This window comes from Rattus norvegicus, chromosome Y (assembly GCF_036323735.1).
Source record: "Rattus norvegicus strain BN/NHsdMcwi chromosome Y, GRCr8, whole genome shotgun sequence".
Lineage (NCBI taxonomy): Eukaryota > Metazoa > Chordata > Mammalia > Rodentia > Muridae > Rattus > Rattus norvegicus.
Genome location: NC_086040.1, coordinates 11,856,554 through 11,872,778, shown reverse-complemented (window position 1 = coordinate 11,872,778; position 16,225 = coordinate 11,856,554). Strand labels below are relative to the sequence as shown.

The 16,225-nt window shown below is 39.1% G+C and overlaps 1 long non-coding RNA gene across 1 annotated transcript in view; it reads right to left on the bottom strand.

The window, feature by feature from the left end:
- Positions 1-12,481, bottom strand: part of LOC134484485 (uncharacterized) — a 33,094-nt gene extending 20,613 nt beyond the window's left edge. The window contains exons 1-2 of the long non-coding RNA XR_010061953.1: positions 11,930-12,481; positions 10,974-11,111 (exon numbers count right to left, since the gene is read on the bottom strand). This is a non-coding gene — a long non-coding RNA (uncharacterized LOC134484485). The remainder of the gene's footprint in view (positions 1-10,973; positions 11,112-11,929) is intronic.
- Positions 12,482-16,225: the final 3,744 nt, after the last annotated feature.

The window sequence follows — 16,225 nt, the reverse complement described above, 5'->3', positions numbered from 1 at the left end:
CTGCTTCTGAACAGCATGCTTTACAACTATCCCCATCTCCCCAAGTAGATTTATTTCACATGTCCACTCTGCGAAGAAATGGTCCACATTCTCCCTCTACCAAAGTCGGCCAAAGGCATCCAGTTTCTAGAAACACAGTGTCAATATTTGATCCTTCTGATGGAGTCCTGAGAAATGTCTCCTCTAAGGACAGTTTCAACATTCCCCCTTCTGCGAAAAGAGGTCTTGTGACTTCTTCCCCTGCCAAAGAGACACCACAAGCTACAGCTATTCCTCAGGTGAATCCCACACCTTCTCCATCTGTCCAAAGGGCCTTCGAATTTTCCATAACTGATGAAGGAATTGTGTAAAGTTGCCTATCCTTACAAAGGCATGCTGGACATTCCATATTGTCCCAAGATGCTTAAGTAACTCCTCCTTCTACCAAAAAGGCATGTTCACCATCTGCCCTATGGTTTCAGGGAATTTCTTTATCCCTCTCTAGTGCTCCAGAAAGTGTTGCCCATTCTCAAAGTGATTTGTCACTATGAAAATTAGACTTCAAAAATACAAAACTTTTTGTTATATTTCCAAAGATCTGATGGAACGTCCACATCGAAAAAAAAATCATTTAGACCTTGTGCCATTAACCCAAGTATATCAGAAAATTCAATGTCTTCTAAAGCATCTAAAAATCAATCTGGCTATAGCACTCTTCCTAGGAAACATTTCCCATCAGCAATACAATCCACAGGACCATTGATATCTAAAAAGGGGATTCTAGAAATTTTACCATCTGCCCAAAGGACTTTAGGATTTTCAGTAACTGCCCCAAGAGCTCGGTTAAATCATAGAACAAAAGAACTAAAGCCATCTAACCAGGGTATTTTCCCAAAAAGCACATATTTCTTCTGTTCTTTTATACCAAGACAGAAAGCCAGCTTCCTTCTCCATATCTCTCATGTCTTCATCCTATTTGTTCTCCCTCCCAAATGGCATTTTAATCTGAATTAGAGGCCAATTAGTAAATCATAGATATATGGAAGGAATATCTGAGGGGCAATTGCTGAGAAGAAAACTCTTGTTACTTCACAGAAGAAGCTAGGGCTCTCCAGGATACAAAAGATTTTTCATGGAGGCCCTAATGATGATGTCACTGAGAATTGCCATAGCCTACCTGATAAACAGCTTTCCTTACATTGAAGAGATTTGGAGGTGCCCTTTCCAGTAGTGTCTCCTGTGACACACTAGAAACATTTACATGCTACATCTCTCTAAAGCAAGAGACTTCTCTCTGCCTCATTAGTGATTACATGCTCTGAATGAAGAAAGTTAGTCAGGGGCTCATCATGGGTCGAAAGGATCTAGGACACGGAGAGAAAGAGATTCTTCTGGCGATTAATTTTATTCCCAGGTCCAATCCTGTGATATAAAGTTCAATTCCCTAGACTTTCTCTGTTTCCCAGGTGACATTATTTTGCCTATAGACCTTTAATTGAGTGAATATTATGCTAAATTTTCTGCTTGTAAATTCATGGACAGGCGACATTATATATGTTCCTGCATGTGTATTCAAAAAGTTCATTTTTCTAATTCCATTTTATGCAATGAATTTGGCAACAAACTTGTCCCAGGTATAGAGTGAATATAAGAGTGGAAATATTGTGTACCTACTTAAAATGGTCAACTCCAAATCCTTATTTTATCCATAAATTACCAGACGTCAGTAATGCAAAGGACAACATGGACTATAGAATGGGGTTCTGTAGTTCTATTAGATAACAGTTCTCTAATATCTACCTTCCTGTTTTCCCAAGGAAAGACTTGAGGATTTTGGATGTTTTACCATGATTCGTTCTTCAGCCAAACATCAGCTGCTGGGTGATGGACAGTGAGAGGAATGGCTTGCGGTCCAGTGAAACCTCAACTTCAATAGGTTATAATAAAAGGAGGGAGTCTATTTGGCATTTTCATTTGTGGATCCTATATTCTTCACATAGGTACACAGAATCCATGTAAATATTCCAACAAAATTCATTGTTGTAGGAGCCACCAAAGTATATATTTATTTATATATATATATATATATATATATATATATATATATATATATATATATATATAAAACTATATCTATCTATATCTATATCTATCTATCTATATACGTATAGATATAGATGACATAGATATAGATATAGATATAGATATAGATATAGATATAGATATAGATATAGATATAGATATAGATGATACAGATATAGATATAGATATAGATATATAGATATAGATATAGTAATAGATATAGATATAGATATAGATATAGATATAGATATAGATGATAGAGATATAGATATATCAGGCACCAAAGCTAGATATGATTGTTGAATCTGCCAAGAAACAGATATAGTTTTTTTTTTTCCTGAGAAACACGGCTAGAGCATGTCAAATAAAGAAGTGAATGCTAGTGCAAACTTGTGACCTGAAATGGACCTCTTGGTGGTAGATTCTGAGAAAGGATAACAAGAGCTGTAGGAGGTTTCAAACCCTTAAGAACAACAATGCCATTGAACCAGAGCTTTCTGGTACTAAACCAATATTCAAAGACTGTACTTGGACAGACCTATGCAGACAACTGCATAAGTAGCAGAGGATGACCTTTTTGGGCACCAATGGAAGTAAAAGACCTTGGTCCTCCCTTGGTGTGATTCGCAATTAAAGGAAATATGAAGGGACAGTAAGGTGATTTATAGAAGAAGTTTAGATGGAACAGTTAAGGATTTTATTGGACCAAAATCTTAAAGGAAATAATATTTTAAATGTAAATATAGAAATTTATTGGTTTAAAAAAACAAAGAAATGTAAATATAAAAAAATGTAAGAAATAAATGAAAAGAAAACTGCCACCTAAAAAGTACTGTTGACTCAGAAATCTAATTGGTCACTGTCAGGGTATGGTAAACAGAGATATAATAATCGAAAGACTGAGATGGTGAAGTCTCAAATCGGAGCACTTTTCTCTCCCAGATATCAGTGTGAAACACACACTGCACAATAGCTTTCTAAAGCAAGGAGAAGTTTACTAGGGACACAATATGTGTCCTCCCTTTCTTCCTGAGGTCCCTTTTCCTCTGTTCAAAAATAATAAAGGCCATGCGCTTTCAGGAAAACAACTGTGTCCTCCCATCACTTGGCTTTTGGAATAAAGAAATGCATGATATAAACTCTCTGACCTCCAGGAACCATAAGAACAGAGATGTCCAGATGATTCTGAGAGGACCCCAGCTCCTGATTCCCATATGTGGAAGGTTAAGGTCAATGCTATCTGTTCAGCAATATCACTCAACCCCTACCAGGTGTCACTGAGCTTTCCCAAGCACACATATTTCTTCCTTTTTTTAGACCATGACAGAAAGGCAGCTTCCTTCTCCCCATACCTGATCTCTTCATCCTCTTTGTTCTCACTCCCAAGTGGCTGTTTACTCTGAATTAGATGCCATTTACTGAACCCTAGATCTATTGAAGGAATACCTGAGAGGCAGATGCAGACATGACAACACTTGTGACATCACAGAAGAAGATAATGCTCTCGAGGTTAAAAGAGATTTTACAGGCAGGGCCTAATGATTATGTCAGTGAGAAATGCCATGGCCTACTTGCTGAGCAGCTTTCCTTACATTGACCAGATTTGAGGGTGCCCTTTCCAGGTAAGTCTCCTGTGATTCAGTGGAAACCTTTATATCCTCCATGACTCTAAAACTAGAGATTTCTCTTTGATTTATTAGTGGTTACATGCTCTGAATTGAATAAATTAGTGAAGGGCTTGGAATGGGTACAAAAGATCTTGTAACATGGAGTGGAGGAAATTCTTCTGGATAATATTTTTATTCCCAGGTACAGTTCATGAAATACAGTTCAATTTTGAAGGTGTTCTCTCTTTCCCAAAGGCCAGTATTTTCTGTACAGACCTTCAATTGAATGAATATTGTATTTCATTTTCTTATTGTGCATTCCACGATATGGAACTTTATAAATATTGCTGAATATGTCCTCAAAAATTCTGTTTTCCAATTCCTTTTTCTGCAATGATTTTGGCAACAAATGTGGCCCAGCTATAGAATGTATAGCAATGTAAATATGGTGTACCTACTTGAAATGATAAACTCCCCAATCCTGATTTCAACCAAAAATTACCAGACACCAGCAAAGGAAGGACAACATGGACTATGGAATTCACTGGTTCTCTAGTCCCACTTGATATCAGTTCTCCATTATCTACCTTATTGTGTTCCAAGGAAGAGACTGACGGATTTGGCTGTTTTACCATGATTCTTTCCTCAGGTCAAATATAAGATTCAGGAAGATGTGCAGGATGAGGAATAGAGTGTGGTTCAGTGAAACCTCAGCTTCATTAGGTTCATAAGAACTGCCGAGGGTCTATTTGGCCCTGTCAATTTTGGAATCTACTTCCTTGACCTTGTTTCCCAGAACCCTTGTTAAAATTCCATCTAAGCTCATAGCTATAATATATATATATACATATAGATATATATATATATATGATATATACATATAGATATATATATATGATATATACATATAGATATAGATAGATATATCAGTCACCACACTAGAAAAGATTGATGAATCTTAGAATTGCATGATTAGAAGAAAGAGATATAGGTATTTCCTGAGAGGCAGAGCTAGAGCATGTCAAATACAATACTTGCCTTACATTTCTTCCATAGGAACTTTTCCTTCTTGGTAAAACGGTAAAACCTATGAGCTTTCAGGAAAAATTATAGTGCCCTTCCCAACACCTGGCTTTTGGGATAAAGAAATGTATTATATAAACTATCTGACTTACAAGAAAAATAACTAGAAGGGAAGTCCAGATGTTTCTGAGAGGCTCCGAGCTCCTAATTCCATATGTGGAAATCTCAGATCAAGGCTATCTCTTCAGTGAACCCACTCAAACCCTACCCAAGACGGAGCTTTCCCATTGACCATGTATTTCTTCCTTTTTTATACCAAGACAGAAGGCCAGCTTTATATTCCCCATGTCTGATCACTTCATCCTCTGCATTCTCCCTCCCAAATGGCTGTATACAATGCATTAAAGGCCAATCAGTAAACCCTAGACATTCTGAAAGTATATCTGAGAGGCAGTTGCAGTCAGGACAACACTTGTGACATCTCAGAAGAAGCTATGGCTCTCCAGGATACGAGAGATATTTCAGGAAGGCCTAATGATGATGTCACTGAGAACCGCCATGTTCTACCTCTAAACTGCTTTCCTTACATTGACCAGATTTGAGGGTGACATTTTCAGGAGAGTCTCCTGTTTAAGAGTGAAATCTTTAAATAGTACATCTCTCTAAAGGTAGAGACTTCTCTTTGTTTCTTTAGGGGTTACTTGCTGTGAACGGACAAAGTTAGTCAGGGGCTTAGCAAGGCTAGCAAAGATTTAGCAACAGAGTGGAGGAGATTCTTCTCAATTATATTTTATTCTCAGTTTCATTCCTGTGACATACAGTTCAATATCCCAGGTTTTCACTATTTGCAAAGGCCAATATTTTGCCTACAAACCTTAATTGAATGAATATTGTACTTCACTTTCTCATTGTGTATTATGTGATAAGAGACTTTATTAATATCCTGTATGTGTTCTCAAAAATTCTGTATCCAATTCCATTTTAAGCAAAGCACATGACAATGACTATAGAATTCAGTTCTCTAGTCCTATTTGATATCAGTACTACACTATCTACCTTCCTCTATTCGCATTGCTAGATTTCAGGGTCGGATGTTTTACCATTATTCTCTCTGAAAGCCAAACATAAAATTCCTGAGGATTGGCAGAAAGAAGACAAGTGAAAGCTCAACTCTAATAGGTTCATAAAAACAGAAGGGAATCTATATGGCATTGTCATTATTGAACTCTACATTCTTGACCTAGTTGCTCAGAATCCATCTTATCATTCCACCTAACCAGATAGCTGTATGAGCCACCAAAAGTATATATATATATATATATATATATATCAGCCACCAAAACTAGATAAGATTGATGTATCTAAAAAGTGCATTCTCCCAGCAACCGGATATAGATATTTCCTGAGAGACACAGGTAGATCATGTCAACTACAGAAGTGAATACTAGTGGCAAACCAGTGAACTGAAACAGACCTCTTGTTGGCAGATTTTGAGAAAGGATTACAAGAGCTGAAGGAGCTTTCAATCCCATAAGAACAACAATGTCAATGAACCAGAGCTTTCTGGTACTAGGCCAATGTTCAATGAATGTACACGGACAGAGCTATGGCTCAAATTGCATGTGGCAGAGGATGGCCTCTTTCATTACGAATTGAAGCAGAAGCTATTGGTCCTCTCTAGGTTTGTCTCCCGGTACAAGAGAATGTGAAGGCGAAGTCAGGGTGTAAGAGAAGAAGGAGAAGAATACAGGTCGGTATCTTATGGGCAGGAAAATGGCAAATGAAATAAAATTAAATGTAAATAAAGAAACATCAAGTTAAAAAAAGCAATAAAAATATTTAAAACAAAAAATGAAAGAAATAAAAGAAGAGAAAGCTGACAGTTAATCACACCTATTGACTCAGAAAAGTAAAGTGTTGTCACGCGTCCTATGTCCCACCAGCAAGAATGAAGTGCGGCAACAGGACTCTTCTGCAAACAAGCCTTTACTGTGTTACAGCTCTCTTAAACAGGGACCCCGAGAGGCAAAGTCGCTCACCTTATATACACAACAGTATGCTAATTATCTCTCAGGGATTGGTGGGGCATGGATCACCCCACTATCACCCCACTACTTGTCCTCCAGAGATTGGCGGAGAATGAATCACGCCATTAGCATGGTACCACCCCTCATTAGCATATTAACGGTCAACTGACACCTGGTGCAAAAACCGCACATGTGCAGTACCGCTGTTCACCATTAGAGGGAGCCCTAGCAAGGGGAGAAGCCTGCACATGCGCAGTAAGTTGTCAATATTCTGACAAGGCTGGATGTCGGCGCCATCTTTGTTCCGCTGCGCCGCTCTCTACATCTCCCCCTTTTTTGTTTAATAAAATGAAAGGTCTAGATCTGGGTGCCATGTCAATCTTGTCATTGCTCCTGTCTTAGGTCGTTCTCATCCAAAATCGGCCTTACCCGTCATAGAGTTACCCTGTTGCCACCGGGCCCCATGTCTTGAGTTGGTCCGAGCTGGAGGAATGTTGCCCGTCCCTGGATACAATGACTCCACATGACTGTGACAAAAACGATCTTGGGCGAACTCTTGATCTTTCAAAGAGGCCAGCCATATGTTTGGAGAAGCACCCTTTTTGATGGTGGTCATAGCCTGGTAAACAACCACTTTGTGTCTGGCATGTTCTCTTCTTAAATGGCCAATAAGCCAGAGACCTACTCCAAATCCCAAGAGGACAATAGCTCCCCGGGACAAACATGCCTGCCCACTCCTTGAAAATGGAGAAAGCATTGGTAATATATGAGGTAAACTCTTCAACTGTGATGGAGTCCAGCCTAGTGCTTTTGAGGACAGCAATCTGCATCAGCAATTGTCTTGATATTTGCTCTGCTTTCATGGACCAGTTTCCTTTCAGATAATTCGAGATTTCTTTGCTCTGTTGAGAATGCTGAGAAAAGTTATTTCGCAAAGGAGTAATGCATAAACCTCTAAGGGAGGAAACGCAAGACAGCTGTGTCATATGATACAGTGCTTCAATTTGTTCTTGAACTAAATCTATCCCTTGACTGAGTAATAGAAGGCCAGATGCCAAATGGGTATTAAATTCTTCTTGTATCTCTAGCACCACTGCAGTTCTTTCTACAATCTGATTGACAGTCTCAGCCGTCTGTATTTAATTGGTCATAGCGATTGCAGCTGTGGTAGCTGCGGCAGCAGACAGCACAATGGCTGAAATTATGGCTGCTGTAATTCCAAAATCTTTTTTGGCTCTCAGCAAATTAAGAATAGGAAAGCTATCTGGGTTTGCCTCCACTGGGATTGGCACAAAGTAGGGAATCTTAACCATCACTGCGGTGTCATTCCTGCCATCCCAGCATTGAGCTAAACAGCAGACTACATCAGAGCTATTACAATTTAAAGCACCACTGCTTACATTAGTGCTTATCAGAAAGAAAAAAGGTGATCTAACACATACTGAAGTACTAGTGGCAGTATTATTTGCCAAGTGGTTATTATATTGAATATTAATCAACCTGGTATCCCCTTTTTCTGGTATCTGAAACATTATACAGCACGAAGTTCTCTCCCATCAACCTAGCAAAGGGGGTCAGGGATGTATATGCCCCTTGCTCATGGAACAGCACCCATTGAAACCAAGGCCAGAGATTATGCTTGTGAGTCTTATTCTCAAAACAGTAGAATTGCTATGAACTGGCATGGGTACTGGCCAGAATCTGGCAATAGCCCACAGGGTGAGCGAATTAACCTGTATTACCATTCCCAGTAGTAATAGTAGGGTTAAAAGTCTCATCTTCAGGAAGAGCAGAAGGCAATTTTCGAGTCAAACGCTCAGGTACCCAAATAGGATTTTCTTGATTCTGCAGAAAACACAAATCACTCCCCTAGATCTCGAAATCATGGGATCTGGGTCACACCATTCATCAGTTAAGATATCCTTCCACTTTACTTTTGCCTTAGTTATAGGTGTAGTAGCAGCATGGCGATTCACAGCAGAGCTGCCATGCACATCCAAAATTAAGAAATTTAGAGTAAAAAGAGCCAAAGAAAGTTGTCCTTTTGCTATTTGGCCACTGGCAATTCCCTCTTTTTGTTTTTGTATAAGCTCTTTTAAGGTACGATGTACTCTTTCCACAATTCCTTGACCCTGGGGATTGTATGGTAAGCCTGTAGTATGACCGACATGCATTGTCTGGCAAAATGCCTGAAAGAACTTTGCAGTGTAGGCAAGCCCATTGTCTGTCTTGAGACTATCAGGCTTTCCCCAGGCTCTTCATGCCTCTAAGGAATGGCTAATGGCATTACGAGCCTTTTCACCAGTCATCAGAGTAGCGTGTATAATACTGGAACAGGTATCAACAGAAACATGAGCATATTTTAAATTTCCAAATTGAGATATGTGTGTGACATCCATCTGCCAAAGTTTTAGTGGGATCAGACCACAGACCACGAGGGTTAATCCCCACATAAGGAGGGTAGTGAAATTGAACACAATTCTGGCAACTTAACACCACATCACAGCTACAGCTACAGCTACAGCTCTAGAGATTTTAAATTTTTGTTGAAGAGTAAATGCAGGTACATGAAACTTTTGATGAAATCCTCTAGCGAGATCAACCGGAGTGGCATGAAAAATAAACTCTCTACTAGTACTAGCATCCACCAGGGTGTTATTACTGGTCATGGGACAAGGCAAATTAGTATGGGCTCAAATATATTGTATAAAAATTTTATTTTTTCTGGCCCAGATCAAATTTTGTAATTCTGAAAGAATTTGACATACGGTACTACTCGACCGAATTGGCCCTTCAGTTTCAAGTGAGCGCACAGCATTAACTACATAAGCAGAGTCAGAAAATAAATTAAAAGAATCATGAAATTCTGTAATTTGGTGGGTACCTGGACTGTATTGAATTAATACTGGTTCTTGAGAATCAACCATATAGGCACCTACACCTGTCTTGGAGCCATCTGTATAAATATCTAACACTCCAGACAAAGGCTCTGAGGCAGTGATCTTTCCAAAGAAAAATTAAAAAAGTAAAAAATTGTAGCAAAGGCATCCCAATTTAGACCTGTTTCCCTAGATTGGCTCATGCCACATGTTATCTAGAATGACTCCATCCAAATTTACCAGTTTTATGTCAACTTATTGTTATCAATGTTACATTTTTAAAACCATATCCAATAACTTAAAAGCCAATCATCCATAACCGAGGCATGTAGAGAATATTTATACATTTAAAACCAATCAGAAAACAAAATTGAAGTGGCTACACATATCTTAGCTACAGGTGCAAGGCTCCAAGGGCCGATTGAAACTGCTTTTTTAAGAGAAGCACCTTGTCACTTGCTAAATCTCCTTGAGACCAGGAATTCAAGTAGGCACACTCAAGTTTATCTTTTTGTTTGATTCCCCTGAATAAATTTTCAGGTGGTCTTCCTCTATCAAATCTGATCAGTATGACTCTGTGAGGTTTCCAGAGCCTAATCACATACCTAGCAATAGCCTCAACTTGAGCCACAACAAAAGCTGCACTGACCCCATTTTTTATCTCTACCTTCTCTCTGTTCATTTTATCTCCTTTTCTTTTCTTTTTTTCTTTCAAAACCTTTTCTCCCTCTGACATACTTTCTTGATGCTCTGTAAGGACCCTCTGACCTGTCCTATCGGCTCTAAGGACTTCCTCACATCGTTTATCCTCTAAGCAGGCAGGGACCATTCGCCAAAGAGGTTTTGGTCCAGGCTTAAGCTTACTGTCTGTGGCTTCTCTATCCCACACAAAGAAAAAAAGAAACAAAATTACCAGCCTTGCCCACTAAGGATCCATAACTTTAGGTTTCTTCACAGTGGCTCTCAACCTAGGCCCATATCTTTATTCCTCATATATGGCTGCCTCTTCCTCTAATTCCTCCTCCTCTGACTCTGACAACTCTTGCTCAGAGTCACTGCCAGCCAGTTCTAAGGCTTTTAATTATTTTAATGGATACAAAGTATCCTCTCTGGATTACTTGTACTTCGTCCTCCGGGGCACATTTATTTTTTCCTCTAGCGGCATTTCTTCTGCCTTTTGAATCTCTTTCACTTTTGTTTTAGTAACCTTTTCCTTTTTTGCACGCTCCTAATTTTCACTCCACCCCGTTTCTGACATGCTCTCTTAAATCCAAAAGGGGCATGCCTCTCAAAGCCTATTTTCTCACTCAGCTCCGTTTCTGACATGCTCGCTTCCAAAAAGGGGCATGCCTCTAGAAGCTTACCCTTTAATTTACCTTCTCGCAGTTCTGAATCCTCTTCAGCACACTGAAGGGTCCCCTCGGCACTGGTGATGTTGGTTTCTGGGTTTCGGCACCACATATCGAGCGCCCAATGTCCCGCCAGCAAGAACGACGCGCGGTAACAGGAATCTTCTGCGAACAAGCCTTTACTGTGTTACAGCTCTCTTGAACAGGGACCCCGAGTGGCAAAGTCGCTCGCATTATATACACAACAGTATGCTAATTATCTTTCAGGAATTGGTGGGGCATGGATCACCCCACTATCACCCCACTACTTGACCTCCAGGGATTGGCAGAGAATGAATCACCCCATTAGCATGGTACTGCCCCTCATTAGCATATTAACGGTCAACTGACACCTGGTGCAAAAACCACACATGTGCAGTACTGCTGTTCACCACTAGAGGGAGCCCTAGCAAGGGGACAAGCCTGCACATGCGCAGTAAATTGTCGACATCCAGACAAGGCTGGATGTCAGCGCCAACTTTGTTTCGCTAAGCCGCTCTCTACAAAGTGTTAGTCATTGGAAATATTAGTTGAAAGACTGAGATGATGAAGTCTCACCTAAGAGCACTGCTGCTTCCCAGAATGCACAATAGATATCCCAAACATGGTGGAGTTTACTATGAGCTAGGGACACAATACCTGTCTCTCCTTTTTCCTTAGGACCTTTTTCTTCTTGTCAAAAAGAGTAAGGCCATGAGCTCTCAGGAAAACAACTATGCCCTTCCCAACACTTGGCTTTTGGAATAAAGAAATTAATGATATAAACTCTCTGATTTCCAGTAACCATAAGAACAGGAGTCAGATGCTTCTGAGAGGCTCCCACCTCCTGATTCCCATAGGTGGGAGGCTCAGAACAAGGCTATCCCTTTAGCATTCCCTCTAAATCCCTAACAAGTACACACTGAGCTGTACCAAGGACCACATATTTCTTCTTCTTTTTATACCAAGAGAGAAGGCCAGCTTCCTTCATTCTCCCCATTTCTGATCTCTTCATCCTCTTTGTTCACCATCCCAAATTGATGTTTACTCTGAATTAGAGGCCAATTAGTAAACCCTAGAGGTACTGAAGGAATATCTGAGAGGCAGTTGCTGTCACAACAACACTTGTGACATCACAGAAGAAGCTAAGGCTCTCCAGGATACAAGAGATTTTTCAGGGACGGCATAATGATGATTTCTCTGAGAACTGCCATGGCCTACCTCTAAACAGCTTTCCTTACACTGACCAGTTTCGAGAATGCCTTTTCTAGGAGTGTCTCCTGTGACACAGTGGAAACCTTTATTTACTCCATCTCTCTAAAGCTAGATACTTCGTTTTGCTTCATTAGTGGTATCATGCTCTGAATGGAGAAAGTTAGTCAGGCACTTGCCTTGGAGAGAAAAGATCTAGGATCATGGGGTGGAGGAGTTTATTCTGGATAATAATTCTATTCCCAGGTCCATTCCTGTGACACTCACTTCAGAGTCCTAGGTTTTCTCTGTTTCCCAAAGGCCAGTATTTTCCCTACAGACTTTAATTGATTGAATATTCTATTTCATTTTCATATTGTACTTTCCTTATTAGGGGAATATATATATATATATATATATATATATATATATATATATATATATTCCAGAATGTGTACTCAAAAATTCTGTTTTGCAATTGCATTTTGCAATTAATAAACAACAAAGCATGCCCTTCTATAGAGTGAATATAACAGTGTAAATATTGTGTACCTAATTCAAATGATAAACTCCTAAATCCTTATTTTACCCAAAATTCATGAGACATCAATAAAGAAAAGGACATCATGGACTATAGAAAGCAGTTTTCCCATTATATAACAGGTCTATAATATATACCTCTCTGTGTTCCCTGGGCCAGACATAAGGGTTTTGGAGATTTTACCATGATTCTTTCTTCTGTCCAAACACAGTACTCAGGAGGATGGGCAGGAAGAAGAATGGCTTGATATCCAGAGTAACCTCAACTTCCATAGGTTCATAATTACAGGAGGGAGTCTGATTGGCATTGGCTTTGCTGATTCTACATTTCTGACCTATTTGCACAGAATCCAAACTAAAATTTCAAATAATCATATAGGTATAGGATCCAGAAAATATATACATACATACATACATACATACATACATACATACATACATACATACATAGATCTGCCAAAAAACTACATAAGATTGATGGCGCTAAGAAGTGAATGCTGCCAGGAAATGGATATAGATGTTTCCTGAGAGACCCAGGTAGAGCATGTTAATTACAGAAGTAAAGGTTATTGACAAAGCAGTCGAATGTAAAGGAACCTCTTGTTAGTAAATTTGGAGAAAGGATTACCAGGACTGAATGGGCTTTCAAGCCCATAAGAACAGCAATGCCAATGACCGATAGCTTTCTGGTACTAAACCAATACTCAAATACTGTACATGGAAGAACTATGGCTCCAACTGCTTATTTGCAGAGAATGGACTTGTTGGACACCAATGGGAGGAGAAGCTCTTAGGCATACCAAGCCCGGAACCCCAGGTAAGGGGAATGTCAGGGGTTGCTGTGAAAGGCAATGGTTGGTGAGGGGGAACACCTTGATAGAAGAATTTGGGGGAAGGGATAGGAGTCTTATGACTGGATAACTTAGAAAGGGAATTATATTTGAAATGTAAACAAAAATATCCAATTTTTATAAATGAAAAATAAAAGTTTAACAAGCTGACCAGGCCAAGTGAGGAATCTCAATCCCACTTGAGAGGGAGAAGAAATGAACCACAGGAGGGAAGAGGGAGGGACCTGGGAGAGAAAGGAGACAGTAAGGGAAAGAGGGGAACATGGTCAGGTATTGGTGGGGAGTAGGACTGAAGCCCTGAGTGCCAGAAGAGTGAATGGAAACAGGCAACCTCAGTAACCAAAAGGATGGAGGTGGGGGGTGGCTCTAGAATATTCCAGAGACCTGAGAGGTAACCTCTATCAGGACTTAGTGAAATGTCCGGGAGTGGGTAGAGGGAACTTGTAGAGACTACCTCCATGAAGAAGAGAGAGCATCAAGTGAGGGATAAGGTTGCCATCCACAAATCAACGCTCTGACCCATATTTGTTGCTGTCTAAAAGAACTTCAGGGACAAAACCAGAAAAGAGCCTGAGTAAAAGAAATTCCAGGGTTGGGGATTTGGCTCAGTAGTAGAGGGCTTGCCTAGTAAGCGCAAGGCCCTGTGTTTGGTCCCCAGCTCCAAAAAAAAAAAAAAAAAAAAAAAAAAAAAAAAAAAAAAAAGAAATTCCAGTGAACCGCCATATTTGGTAACCAGATTAAGTAGATGCCCCCAATGCCTGACACTATAACTCATGCTTTGTCATGTTCACAAAACGGACCTGAGATGACTGCCTTCTGAAAGACCGAAAAAGCAACTGAAAGAGTCAGATGCAGACAATAACATTCAGTCAATGAGCAGAAGCTGCTAAGCCTGTAAGCCTGTGGTCAAACTAGGGAAAAGCTGGAGGAAGCTGGGGAGGTGAGTAACCCTATTGGAGGACCAGCAGTGTTAACTAACCTGGACACAAGTGTTTCTTTCAGACACTGAGTCATCAATGCGGCATCATGCACCAGCTAATATGAGGCCTCTAAGACTGGAGTGCTGGTTCTGGACACAACAAGAGAAGATGCACTTAACCATCAAGAGACTTGAGTCCCCAGGGAGTGGAGAGGTCTGTTAGACTGGGGGTGGAGTGGGAGACAGTTTCACGTGAGAGTAAGCATAGGAAGAACACTTCTGGAAGAGAAAGCAGACATGCAGAAGATCTCATGCAGGAAAGTATTTCAGGAAATTGTAAACAAAAAGTGTAAAAGACCCGAACTTTCATGTTGAGTGAAAGTTGTTGAAGAATATTAACAATTGATTCTGAGTGGACTATTTAAGTAGGTTTATTTACAAATCCTTGGTAATTACTAGAAAAATCACTTCAAATGTAATAGGTCAGAAGAGGAAATAAAGTTAAAAGTTGGTACAGGTTTTAATATGGATGTTGTCAATTTGAACATGCTGAAGGTTAGCGGATGATAAAATGTGATGAATGAATCAGATATACTAACAATATTGCTTGACCCTATAGTGAAATTACACAGAATGAGAACACTAACAGAAACCAGTTACAAAAATGTGTTCAGGTATGGCTATATTCCTTAAAATTTCTTTTTGAAAACATTCATTTAATTAAACAAAATTCAATAAGGAACCGAAGATAACCCTTTTCATCTCTGACATATCCAATCTCTAAACAAGAGTATAGTGGATGATATAGCATTTGTCTACTCCAGGTATTATTAATTTAAAATCTTAAGCATAGTAGTGTATCATATTTGTGCGCATTCGTTACTAAGGCCCAATTATATCCTCAGAAGGATATCCATTAAAATTAATCTAACATAACTTTGTTTCCTTTAAACATAAAAATCTTAAATATTGAGTTTCCTCATCATTTTCACAGCATAGGACACCATACATAATTACTTCGTTTTTATGTATCAATATCAGTCACTCTACCTTTCTGATTTTGATACATACCAAGCTTAACAAGGAGGAGACTACACTTTTCAGCAATCCTTACATTTCTCCCATGGTCCACTACATATGGGACATATTACAGTCAATTAAATTAATATTTTAAGTAAGTGATAATGGCATGCAAATGTAGATTTTGATATTTCGTACAATAAAAAATAAAAGATCCAATAAATAAATAACTACAGAATTTACATTTATAGGAAGAAAATAGGTTAATAATACCTTATAATATCCACGACAATTCATGTAGAGTCAGTGCTGGAATATGTGTAATAATGTTTGTAAAAAGAATAAGTAACTTTTCTGTATCTTTTTAACAGAAATTGGACATTGTCACAAGATAAGTGTCAGATAAATGTAGAAATAATTCCTAAACATTTTAAAGTTACTCTGAAAGATATTACTAGAACATCTGAGTTCAGTTCTCAGGCTCCATATAACTACCTAATATAGTGCTGAGCACTTGTATTCCATGTGCATACACAATATTAATCTCTATAGGAAATAAATGTTTTAATCTCAAAAGCTATATTTATTTAAGGGTAAGATTTTTGTCGTGTAAGACTACACTTTTTTCCATTTTTATTAAATTGGGTATTTACTATTTATATGACAAATAATATTCCTTTTCTGGGGTTCCAGGACATCAGCCTGAACCTCTCGCCCACCCCTTCTATAAGGTGGTTGTC